We start from the raw sequence: 11,781 nt of genomic DNA, 5'->3' as shown, positions 1-11,781 counted from the left end.
GTAGGGAAAATATTTCAAATTATCATAAAAAAGATGTTATAAGATGAAGAGAATGTTACAAGAGAGTAAAATACATGGTGATTTCCTATTCCAAAATGCTAGTGCTAAATTATCACTCGCATGCAGTCCAGCACGGTGGCAATTTAGAGCTGCAGGGTTCCTTATCTCCCATGGCTCATGCAGAAATCCTTGCATATGTTGTCATCAGGAGCAGACCAAATCCAGTCTGGGAGACTGCATCAACAAGAAGGATGCTATCACATGCAGGGCCGTATGATTTTTGTTAAACTTCTCTTTTTCACCTTGTATGAAATGTTTTTGAGAATGGCTTTGTAAAAAGCCAGCACCAATACAGTGCTCTTCAGCATTGAATTTGTAATGCAAAGCAAACCTAAGTATGATAGAGGTAAAAATAAGTATTGGAACAGTTTACAAGCCTTTCAGGTTGGTTTCTTAGAAACATTACTTGAGTATTTTTTTTCCTATTATCTCTTGCTGCCAACCTGGTGTGTCCCATCACATCACACTTAAGAGTTAATCATTACACAGTGGAGTTATTATCCACTAGTGGCTGAACACAAGTGATTTGTGTTGGAAACTTTCATTTTATTTTAAAGGCAACTGGAAAAATCTAGTTGGAATCTGTTTCCTGAATGGTTTAAAATGTCATCTGAGACAAAGTTCTGTTCAGCTGTTCTCCAGCATGGTATTTTCATGGTGCAACATTTGTAGAGTGTGGGAGAGCCAAAATGTGAGCTCATGAAGGACAAAGTCCTTAAGCTGCTTAGGTGGCTGCACAAAGCATGCTGAAAAAAGCACAGGGCAAGGGGGGAAGAATAAATTAGGCATTTTAAATATCCTTAATTTTAATTAAGGATGGTAGCACTGAAACTGTAAATCTATTTAGTCTGATAGCTTCCCTCTAACAAAGCATCCTCGGTGTGGCTTCTGGGAATCCGAGTTCACTGCCTGTGTTGCTGAAACCTCTTTGTGTCACACAGGGCTTGGCCGAAATCAACAGTTTGTTATTGGCTTCAACAACTTTTGGCCTCTTAATGCTATCTTAATGCTACCTTGGCTAAGTTGAGCTGTTTGCACATCCTTTCCCTCCAGCCCTTAGTGGAAACTTCACTTTCTGTGAACATAAAATCGTTCACTGTGAGGTGATTCATTGGGCAGGATATATAACGCTCTCTTTGGTCTCCCAATCTTTCAGCCAACTGATAAATAATGGAGAACCTTGAGTGTCCCTTTCTGTGTCTTTCTCCTCGGAGCGCTTTGTTTGACTCGCGGTAATTTATTGGCGAGTGCATTAAAAGCCAATCACCGTAATGTCACGAGCATGAATTACCACAGTGGGATCTGTCACTGGGTGGCTTTTTCAATGCCAAGCACCAGACTGATCCCAGGGTGGGGTGTGCTTGTGTTTTGTTGTTGTCATTTTGCTCCTCTGCATTTTTAAGCATCCTAACTAAACGCCAAGACTGAAAAATGAAAGCTTAAAACCTTCCAAAATCCAAATGCCTTTCCTGATGAAGGCTTTTTGGGTTGTCATTGTTGAGGGGGAATACTACTTTTTTTCTTTCCCCAGCTGTATCGGCTTAAGTTCAAACTTTACAACCTTGATACCTTTGTTATCGTTATTTTGTGATTGCCCAGGTGAAGTGAATGCAATGAATGTCTGTGGCCCAGGTCCTTGAAGGACAGCTCTGCAGACTGGGATTTTCTCTTGGAAGGTCAGAGTCACAGAGCTTCTGCCTAGGTTGGCCTCCCCTCCTTTTCCCTCCTGGCAGTGAGTGCATGTCAAATGATTGCACTCTTGAACCGTGAACTCCAAGGCCTGTGCTCCCACTGCTGCTTGGCAAGAAAAAGAAGTGATTTTCTGTATGGAATTAAATAGCCTTCTCTCTTCCTCTGACTTTAAAAGTAATTTTTAAAAAGGCTTTCCCACCCCACGTCTTCTGAAGTTAGCACTGCGCCCTGCAAGGCTGGCAGCCTCTGAAAAGAATTTAGAAAGAGGCCCTTGAAGGCAGGATCTTGACAGTCTTACAAGAGACATAATTTTAATCTCATAGAATGCCTTGGCACACTGGGTGAAAACAAGCTTTGTCCCTGGGATGAAAAATGATGGGTTTAAAGCCAAATTCTGTCTTGTGGCGATTATGGAACAGGCTGAAGTGCAACGAAAGGCATGCCTAAATTGGCTCTCTTAATCCATGGTCTAATAGACTTTAAAATGCTGTGGAGAGGTGAAAGCCTCCATTTGAATGTCATCTGACCACCTTGACCTGGCTTACATTTGTGCAGCAGCAAAGCTGGGGACTGGAGGTCTCAATGGCTCACCTCCCCAGCAGCCTCTCCTCTTTCCTGCTTAACCTTGGCTCACTGCCCTTCCTGGCATCTGTGGATGTCCAGCACCTGCTCCCACCTCCACATGCCCACACAAAAATGCACACTCTTCACTGCCCACATGCTTCTAATGTGCAGCCTCTCCCCTTCACAGGCAAATGTCTTTGGGTGGGACATCCCATCCTCCTGTCTCCCTGTAGTCTACATGGTCTGCTGCTGTACATACACACCTACATGCTACTGCCTCTATTGGCAACCTTCTACAAAGCTTCTCAATAATAATAATAAAAAAGTAAACCAGAAATACAAGAGACAAACCTGAACAGGAACACCCTCCACCATTTAACCTCACCCTCCTTACACGCTGGAGTGAACACGTACTGTTGTACAGTAATTTCAAACTCTGCCTAATTTCTGCCATGCCTCATCTGTCTGAGCTGGCCAGCCCCCAGAGAAGGGATGCTGGGACCCCACCAGCCCTGTGAAAAGCGGGAGGTTTCACACAGGGATCACGCTTTGTTTCTGAGGTGTGCAGCAAAGTGTGTTGCTGTCAGTTTTCATCAGAATGATTGGCCAAAAATGTAGTTTTGCAAAGCTGACTCAGGAGAGAAATCCAGGAGATTGTTGGCTTTGATGGTACTGTATTTATTTACATATTAAGTGTAGAGAGTCAGTTCCTAGGTGCCCAGGAAGAATCAAACAGGAAATTTTTCTGATTAAAGCTCCAGACCTCTTTCATCAGCATCCCAACATCATCTCACTAGATGTGCTGTCTGTCCCTTCAGCACCCAAAAACTGAGTGCTGAAGGATTTGAGCTCCTTTAGCTGTCAGGCTCAGATTTTATCCAGTATGTCCAGCAAAAGTATCTCTCAAAACCCCAGAAAACCCATTTGCCTGCTGTTCTTCAGCTCCAAGAAGACTCAGACGTGCCTCGATTTCAGGTGAGGATGTTTGAGTTGGCTGCAGCTTTCTCTTTGGGCTGGAGGAATGAGTGCTTGCAAATCTGAGCAATGTGGGGCGTTTGAACTTTATCAAACCAAAAATCCCTTTAAAAGAGGAACTGAGGGAGTTGTTTTCTTAGAGAATGTCTTGACTGGCACATAGAACCATAGAATCCTTTGGGTTGGAATGGGCCTTTAAAATTAATTTAGTCCAACCCCTCTGCATAGAGCAGGGACCTCTTCAACTAGATCAGGTTGCTCAGAGCCCTGTCTTCTGGGTCGTAGTCCCTACTTGTGGTCTGTTGTTCAGCCTAAAGCCATGTCTCTGCTGCACAGTTCACTCTAGAAGAGAAGTGGGGAGCTTGAGCCAGGGAGAGGTACCACCAGGCATTTGATCTGATACAAGCCAATGGCTTAGATTTAGTCCAAATTTTGCATATGTGTTTTTTTTTCTCTTTGTTGAGGTGGGATTTTTTTTGTTTATTTGTTTTTGGTTTGTTGTTTTTTAAGATAAGCTCAGACGCAAATCTTTGTCATTGAGATCTGTACCAGTAACCACATGGGGACAAACACAATTCAGAGCTTTGCTTTGTCTCTAAACTGATTTTAAGTGGTCTGGTACCTTGATTTAGGAGCTGTTGTGCTTAGAAGTCACTTGGCAAGCAGTGGGCTAGTTTTCCTCATTTTTGTGCCAGACAAGGGTGTGGGTGAGGGAGAGATGTTGCTCCAAGATAAGGGAAAGCTTTTAATTCATTTCATATGTGACCTAAATTCAGGCCCTGTGGCCATCATCTATCGTGCGGTCTCGTCTGCCAGATTACTGACGTAAGTAATGGTGACACGTTTGCATATTGAATGTCCTTCACTGTGGCTTCAGGAAGGACATCTCAGAGGGGGAAAAACAAGAAGTTACTTGGATGTTTAATGATGCTCGTCATGGGTTCTGTTTTCCAAAGCTGTGAGCTCTGGTTTATCCTAGCACTGAGAGAGTGTATGAGAGCACACATCACAAAAATATGATGTAGTTATCCTACGAGGGCAGCTTATGTTGTAGGAAATTGGACGTCTCTCCTACTGCTGAAGCAGCAAATGTGCAGAATTGGTGTGTGACTTATTGAAAATAATGCAAAATGCAGACGTGGTCCCTGTAAAGATGCTGGAAAGCCCAAGTCCTTTGTGCAGGGTCAGAGCTTTTATCGTCAGGCTGCACGATCTCTCTCTCACTCAAGTTTTGGATTTCCTCCCATGCTGAGGCAGTTTTGGGAGGGGAGGTGGTGTGTCCGATCTCCTGCTCTGAAAGAGGTGTCTCAGCTTCTAGGTCATGAGAGAAAATCTGCTCAAAACATCCTCCCCTGTGCTTCATACTTTAGAAAAAGCTGAGACTGCTCAGGGAACTTAAGCACAGAAAGACCTAATTTGCAGATCCCAACAGGCATGTACATGACATAGATGCTAACTCACAGAGTCCTGCTGAGATGACAGCATTTCTGAGTGCAGTAGCAAAACTCCAGATAGCTGGATAATTACAGGGGCAAAAATTATGTGTTTATGGCCCTTCAGGAACCTCAGGTGATAAATGTTTTGTGGATTACACTCCTACATTTGAGTGCCCAAACTATGTCCAGGTCTCCTGCAGTTCCTCGTGCCTTCTGTGACACCTTGGGCATGGTGTGGCAGGCTGCTTTAGTTCTGAATTAACTTCTCCAAAGTAATCCCAGTTTTCCTGTATCCTTTTCACAGGTCGGCCCAAGCTCAGCATGATGGGAGTGCTGTAAGCAGTGACTCAGCAGCACACCTGCCCTCAAGTATGTGGCTAAACATCTCCTGCTGTGTTTCATCTCCAGCATTGCTACTTCCTAACGTTAGAAGCAAATAGAAGTCATGCTTCATGGAAAATAAACCTTTATAATTTAGGTCTCCAGCACCACCTGGTCTTCTATCCTCTCCCTAACCTCTTGCTGGATAACATTTCCCATGCTGATTGTATTAGTGTAGCATGGAGTGAAGTACAGTCAAAGGCTAATCTTTTTGTGATTGAATATTAGAATCTTCATTTCAAGAGGCTCTTAGAAACAGCTTTTTGTCAGACTGATGGAAGATGGCAGGGGCCGAAGAGAACTTGAGGGAAAAGTACATGTCTCTTCTTCCCAACAGTTTTATTCTCTTTTTACCTTATGGCAAATGGTATAATTTAAGGTTGTAATTTCAAGATGTTCATGACTTAGAAGGCAGCTTGACCAAATCTTCCTCAGAAGACAATTAATCCACTGTATTTAGGACTGACAAAAGATCTGAGAAGGTCACTGGCAACTCAGCCATGGAGCAGAGAGAAAGGAAAAACTTGGAGCTGCAGGATCTAAAGGGAAGTAAACAGGCAACTGAGTAATACCGATCCTGTGCCTCTTGTGCCATCTCTAAAAGTACATAAAGCTTCATGTTAAAAGCCATTCATTGCTATTTTTTTTTTTTTTTTCAGGCTCAAGATCTAGGGCAAACACTGTTGCTCCTCAGGCAGAGCCAATCCTTTAGTCCTTATGCAGAGGGTAGTAACTTTCTAAGGGACATGGCTGTAGGAGCTATTGCAGAACCTGAAAATCAGGTAAGACTCTAGTACTTCCCGTTCATATCTCAAGATAACCTTCTGCTGTTTCTTCTTTTAACCACTTAAAATAGAACCCTATGAATTTCTCTTCTCTCCCTGCCCCCAAAAGAAACCTAAGGAACCAGATGTTTGCCATGTTTGCATGCAAGGCAATAAGGTCCAGAAGGAACCTAACAGTTAAAGTGAAATGTGACAACGAAATAAGTAAAATATAATATGAAAACACATCATTCCCATCTCTAACCACCACCCAGTTCTGGAGGTTCTTACTTTGATTATGTGTCTCCTTGCATTACTTGAGTCCTCTGTAGCTACAGGCTTGCTACCGTTCAGTCTCACCAATCAGGCTTTTTATGTTGAGTAAAAGCATGGAAAGCTACAATCCAAAGTCATGGTTATTTTTGTTTATCATGGGGTGGAGGATTAAAGACAAAGGTAAATCCTTTGGGTTATTCAGTCTGGTAGAGGTTCTCAGAGCAAACCTGATGAGCAGTGCCAAGATCAGGCTGCTCAAAGAAAGCACTGGGATCTCCCTTTCTGAAACATGGAAGTGTCTGCCTGTGTGGTTCACATCCCTCATCCCTAAGGGCTTCAGGTCTTCCTCTGCTATCTCCTTGGTTTTGTTTGAGCTGCTGTCTAGAAAATAATGTAGGATTTCTGATCTTTGTGGGAACATTGAGATGAATGGTCAGTGTAGCAAAGGGACTTTGCTTTGCCACCTCACAGTTAAAATAGCTGGGGATTTGGTAGGTAAAGGAGGGAGTGACCAAAATTCCTTCAACTGTTGTGTGCAGGTTGTGGTCATGTTTAACACAGGTTTTAACATTGACACTCAGAAGAGAAGGAAGATTCTGTCCAGAACCCTCCAGAAGGAAGACTCTGAGATGGAGCTGTTTTCCTGTGAGCCTCAGTGAGGAGCCTCCAAGAGAGGTGAGACTGCAGATGTGTCCCCGTGTGCAGCAGCTTTTACAAGCCTAGTCTTACATGACCTCCTGCTCTGCATGTGTGTCTTTTGGGCAGGTCTTATTTTCCATTCCCTCTTGGGGAGTGCCCTGATCTCTCCCTGTCTGCTGGAGGGAAGGCAGCCTCTGGATTTACTCTTTGCAGTACAAAAGTCTCTAAACAAAGTGTAGTGTCACCTAATTGTGAGAGCTGAAATTATTTATGGACCTGGCCTTTGGAGTCAGAGCCTCAAACTTCTTTAATTACCTTTGGGGATCTGTGCAGAGGATACCATGGTGACGAGGATAATATTTGGAATTCAAGTCTTGTCTACGGTGCTTTAGCAGCTGGAATGGCCAAGCAGCTGATTATGACCATAGCCTAAATCATGCCAAAAAAACACATACACGGAGTTTGGGTTGTTGGCTTTTTAATCAGACATATAAAACTCTTGTTATCTTTCTTAAGCCCTGCTGGAAACAAAATTTGGAAGGAAAGCTCCTGTTCAATATTCAATGTCCCTGTGCAATCTGAATCTTTACCTATAAAGCTGCCTTTCAGAAAAAGTCCTCACCAGAGGAGGAAAGGCTGGAATGTAAATGATTTTCTTGATGCTGCTGTCTGGGGCATTAGTATACATCTACTGAGAAACAAAAACTGAAAATGCAAATTTTGCCCACTACAGATCCATACCAGCATTGCTGGAATTAGGCTGAATCTACCATTGCTTGATTCAGATTTTATAAAATAAAAGCTCTGGGGACAACTTAAAAGTTTAAGGTGATTTGTTTCTCAGAGGAAACCATCCAGCTTCATTAGCAGACCATGGCAACTGTCAGCACACTACTGATGTGTACAGCAGCACTGATGAGACCTGGGGACAGTTGTTACTTTTGAAACTGGGCTCTGAGGACCCACCAAAGCACAGCTACACTCGCTCACTGCAGACCATACCCTGGTGCTGCAATTGTTCCAAGAGCTACAAGAGGGCTGGAGGCTCCTGAAAACATCTCGTAGCTGGTCCACTCTTAAAACACAAAGGGGCAGATTTCCCAAAGAGAGTAAAAGTTTCCAAAGATAATGAAAACGTTTAGAAGAAGTGATCAAGCTTTCACCTGATGAATACTGAACTTTTGCTTTCTGTGGCTCACCCATTAATACAGTAACCCCAAAGCAGTGATGGTTTCTTACTGCATCGAAGGTATGTGAATGGGTACATAGAGCTGATTTCCTTCACTGGATTTTTTAGCTGGCCACAGCTCTGGTACTGGTGGTACAGGGTGGAATTAGTGCATAACTACACAAGCACACATATCCCACTCACAGAGCTCCCCGTGGGATGATGTAAGGCTTGGGACCAGAGGCAGGTCACATTCAGCCAGAGCGTAGCACAAGTCTGTCAGGCCCAACCACGTGGGATTCATCTGAGCAAATAAACTGGTTGTCTAGTCTTGCTTTGGCACCACAGGGAAACTGGCACATTCGAGGCATGATTCATCTCGCCCTAAAGCTGATATCTAAAATAGGTCAGCAGAGCGTGCTGTAGAAGTGCCCGTTTCTCTTCACGGAGGATGGGAGACTCAGTGAGACACAGATGTCTCCAGCATGGATGTTTTGAATTAACCAAGACAAATCCTGTCTACGCCGTGTTTTTAAAAAATGCCTTGTGTAATGGATACTCAGCTCTCAAACTGGAAGTACAAGTCCAATTAAAAATTACAGAGTCCTCAAGGGCCCTTGAAGAAATGCATTCGTGCTGAGCACGTCTGACCCAAGGCCCTGATGTATCTTTCCCTAATGCTTAGTGGCTGCAAGTTGCCAGACACTTCAGTGTTTTGTCCTCTCCATCACTTCTGTTTACTGACTGAAGTCAAAAGTTCAATGAATATTTTTAGAGATTTCTCCCATAACTTTAAAATGTTTGGGACCAGGTAGCATATACATTTCCCCCTTCCTCCATGAGGAGCTGTAGGACTTGTAACTATGAAAATAGGACTCTGCCCCAAATTGCTATTTTCTTCCTTTTATTTTTTCCTTTATCTCATATCAGTCCATAACATTGTGATGGTCCCACAGCTAAGAGGAGATGAGTTTTTTTTTTTTGGAGTAGTTTGGTACATCTTCAATTTCAATTTCTAACAAATTTGCACTAACAATTATGGAAAGAATATAACAAGCCAGGCCTTTTTGGTCTCTTTCTCTTTCCTACGTTTGAAAAAATAAATCTGAACAGTGACATAAGTGAGTCTTGTATAATTACTCCTCCATTTGTATTTCTAGACTTGTCAATCTGGCAAGCACCACAGAGTGGGATTAAAAGCTTTCTCCTTCTCTCTCAATCAGACATTTCATTTGCTTCCATGTTTCACAGTAAATATAATCAGTTTGGCAGGAGATGGTTTTGTTCTCTGCAGTGGTGTCTTCCTAGTCAAGGGAGTTCTTATTAGCAGCCTGGATTGGAAGTCAGTTGACGTAAAGTCACTCTGTGCTGGGTACTTGATAACTGTAGGCAAAGTCCTTGGGGCTGGAGTCCCCATGGGGCACCTGGAAATGTCTCCCCAGCAAGAAACCCAAGGACCTCTAATCCTCATGTAGTAGTTGAGGTTTAGGGACCCAAATGAGAGCCAGACTCAGCCACCTTCCAGGCAGAAGCAGGATGATGCCATAAGTCAGTTAGGTGATTGCTGGGCCAAGGGCAGATCATGCAGATCAACCTTAGACTCCCTTTTTGTTCCAATCGTGAGGTCTCTGGGAAGCTCCTCCAACCAGGCGTGGTCCACAGTCAGAGTCCAGGGAGTCCTGGATCTGGGTTGGTCCCAGTGTGGCAGGAAGGGCAGGTGCTGGAGCATGGCAAGGTCTGGCTATGGGATGGAAGCGACTATGCTTGATGGGGGCTTGGACTGAGGGACAATCCAGCAAGGGCTGTGAATAGTTTGGTGTACTGTAGAGGACAGGAATAAAGAAAATGTTAATTAATGAAGAATTATACTTCTGGTTCTTAGATATGTCTAAGTTTAGAGAGGAGCAGAGCAGGGAGTTTTAATACTGCTTTCTGTGCAGTTAAGCACCTGAATTCTACTTGCACCTCGTTTGATTTCTCTTTGTTCTTGTTTCACCCTGACCTGCAGGCTCTAGGCCTCGATTTCCAACTCACAAACATAATACAAAATACAATAAAAAGAAGTTGGAAACACTTTGGTTTAAGTCTGTAAATGCAAAGACTTACACTGACTCTCAGTGCAGAGCAACCCTTAGTGCTTCACTGGATGTGACTTCTGCATGGTCAGAAAGATAGGACAATACTTTGGTGTTTTCACTCCATTTTGCTCCATTTCCCAATTCTGTATATGAACTGGAGGGAGATGTCAAGTTTCATGCACTGTAAGTCCTTTGCCAATCCTTCATTAAGCAAAAAGCAAACCTGCTCCTAGGTCCCACTGATTTTATTTTTCCCCCCATTTCTTTCCCAACATGTTTAATCACTTTACGAGTATGAATTGTAAATTTTTTACCTACTGACTTTGCAAAAGTCAACCTAAGAGCTGATATTTCTATTCTTCCCTGTTTTCATCATAAATATTCTGTGGTGGGGCCTGAGCTGACAATTGTGATGATGAGACAAGGTGGAACAGAAAAACTTGATCTGCTGTGGCTGTGCTGACAGCTGGTGTGGACTGGCACAGCTCCCATGGAGCTCTGGCCCCTGGTCCTAAATTTGTAGAGGATCTGTCTGTGAAGGCAGAAGCCCTTTTACAGCCTGCATTTAACCATAGCCTGACAGGTTTTAACAGCTGATATCAGGGTGCTGTTGCATTCTGTAAGGCACTGAAGAAACTCATAATCAAGAGGAACCTTGCTTCATAAAGGTCCTAAATTAACTGGAAAACAGCAAATGGACAGGAGAGGATGCAATGCGTGCAAAGCAAACTGCTTTTGAAAGCAGGTGAGGCTTCTAGTGCTACACTGGTGGTGTTCAAAGGAGGAAAGCAGGCAGCTGAGGTAGAGACCCTGGGGACTCTCATCTCCTGAGAAGCCCGGAGAGGCTGCTGAGCCAGCTCCCGCTTTTCGGTGCGGGCAGAACGGACCGGGTGAGCCGTGGCCGGGCTTGGCACGGGCAGCCTGCAGCCTGGCCAAGCGTGCCCCTCGGGGGGCAGGAAGTGCTTCTGAAGCAGCTAGATAAAGAGGGTGTCTGGGGAGCACTCCCCACACAGCAATTAACGGGGAGCGGCGGCGCGCCGGCTCGGCCGCGGCCAGGAGGTGCCAATATGTTCTGCCCTTCTGCCACTGTGCTCCGGAGGTGCCAGCAGGGCTGTTACAGCAAAGGGTCTGTTCAGCTGGCATTTCCACTGGAAACCTCATTTCTGAAAGGGGTTATAATTCGTCCATTTTTAATTAACGAGGGGATTAAACTTGGCACAGGGGTACTCAAGGGCTGTTTGTTGCTGGTTTAATTTATTTTTTTTAATCCAATCTGTTTGAGCGCATCTCAGATGATATTGTTTCTGCTTGCTGGGGATGACTGTAAATGTCTCCGTGCATATGTGTGTGCCTGTGTCTAGATATAAGAGAAATGAGATTTAGCAAGATGAAGAACTGCACTGGAGAAGGTGAGCAGGTTGCTGAAAGATCCTATGTTCCCAAGGCCACCATAATTCATACAAACGATGTGCTGAAACAGGGTATGCAGAAGCAGTGGCAAATCTTTTGCTGAATCTTGGAACAGAATTTTATCCACCTGGGACATGCAGAAAGTTTTTTCCAGACTTAGATGTCATTCTTATACACAATATTTTAATAAATAAATATTAGTAATTCACAGCTTAAAAAAAACCCAGGCAACTTGGTATTAAGGCACTATTAGAAAGTATAAACCCATGTAAATAACATGATGCTGTAAATAGTTGCCTATCATAGACTTTATTATTCTAAAACCCAAAAGTTTTAGG

Source organism: Merops nubicus, unplaced genomic scaffold (assembly GCF_000691845.1).
Source record: "Merops nubicus isolate BGI_N331 unplaced genomic scaffold, ASM69184v1 scaffold6934, whole genome shotgun sequence".
Classification (NCBI taxonomy): domain Eukaryota; kingdom Metazoa; phylum Chordata; class Aves; order Coraciiformes; family Meropidae; genus Merops; species Merops nubicus.
The sequence above is the reverse complement of the archived record's forward strand: the minus strand, read 5'-3'. Positions refer to the sequence as shown.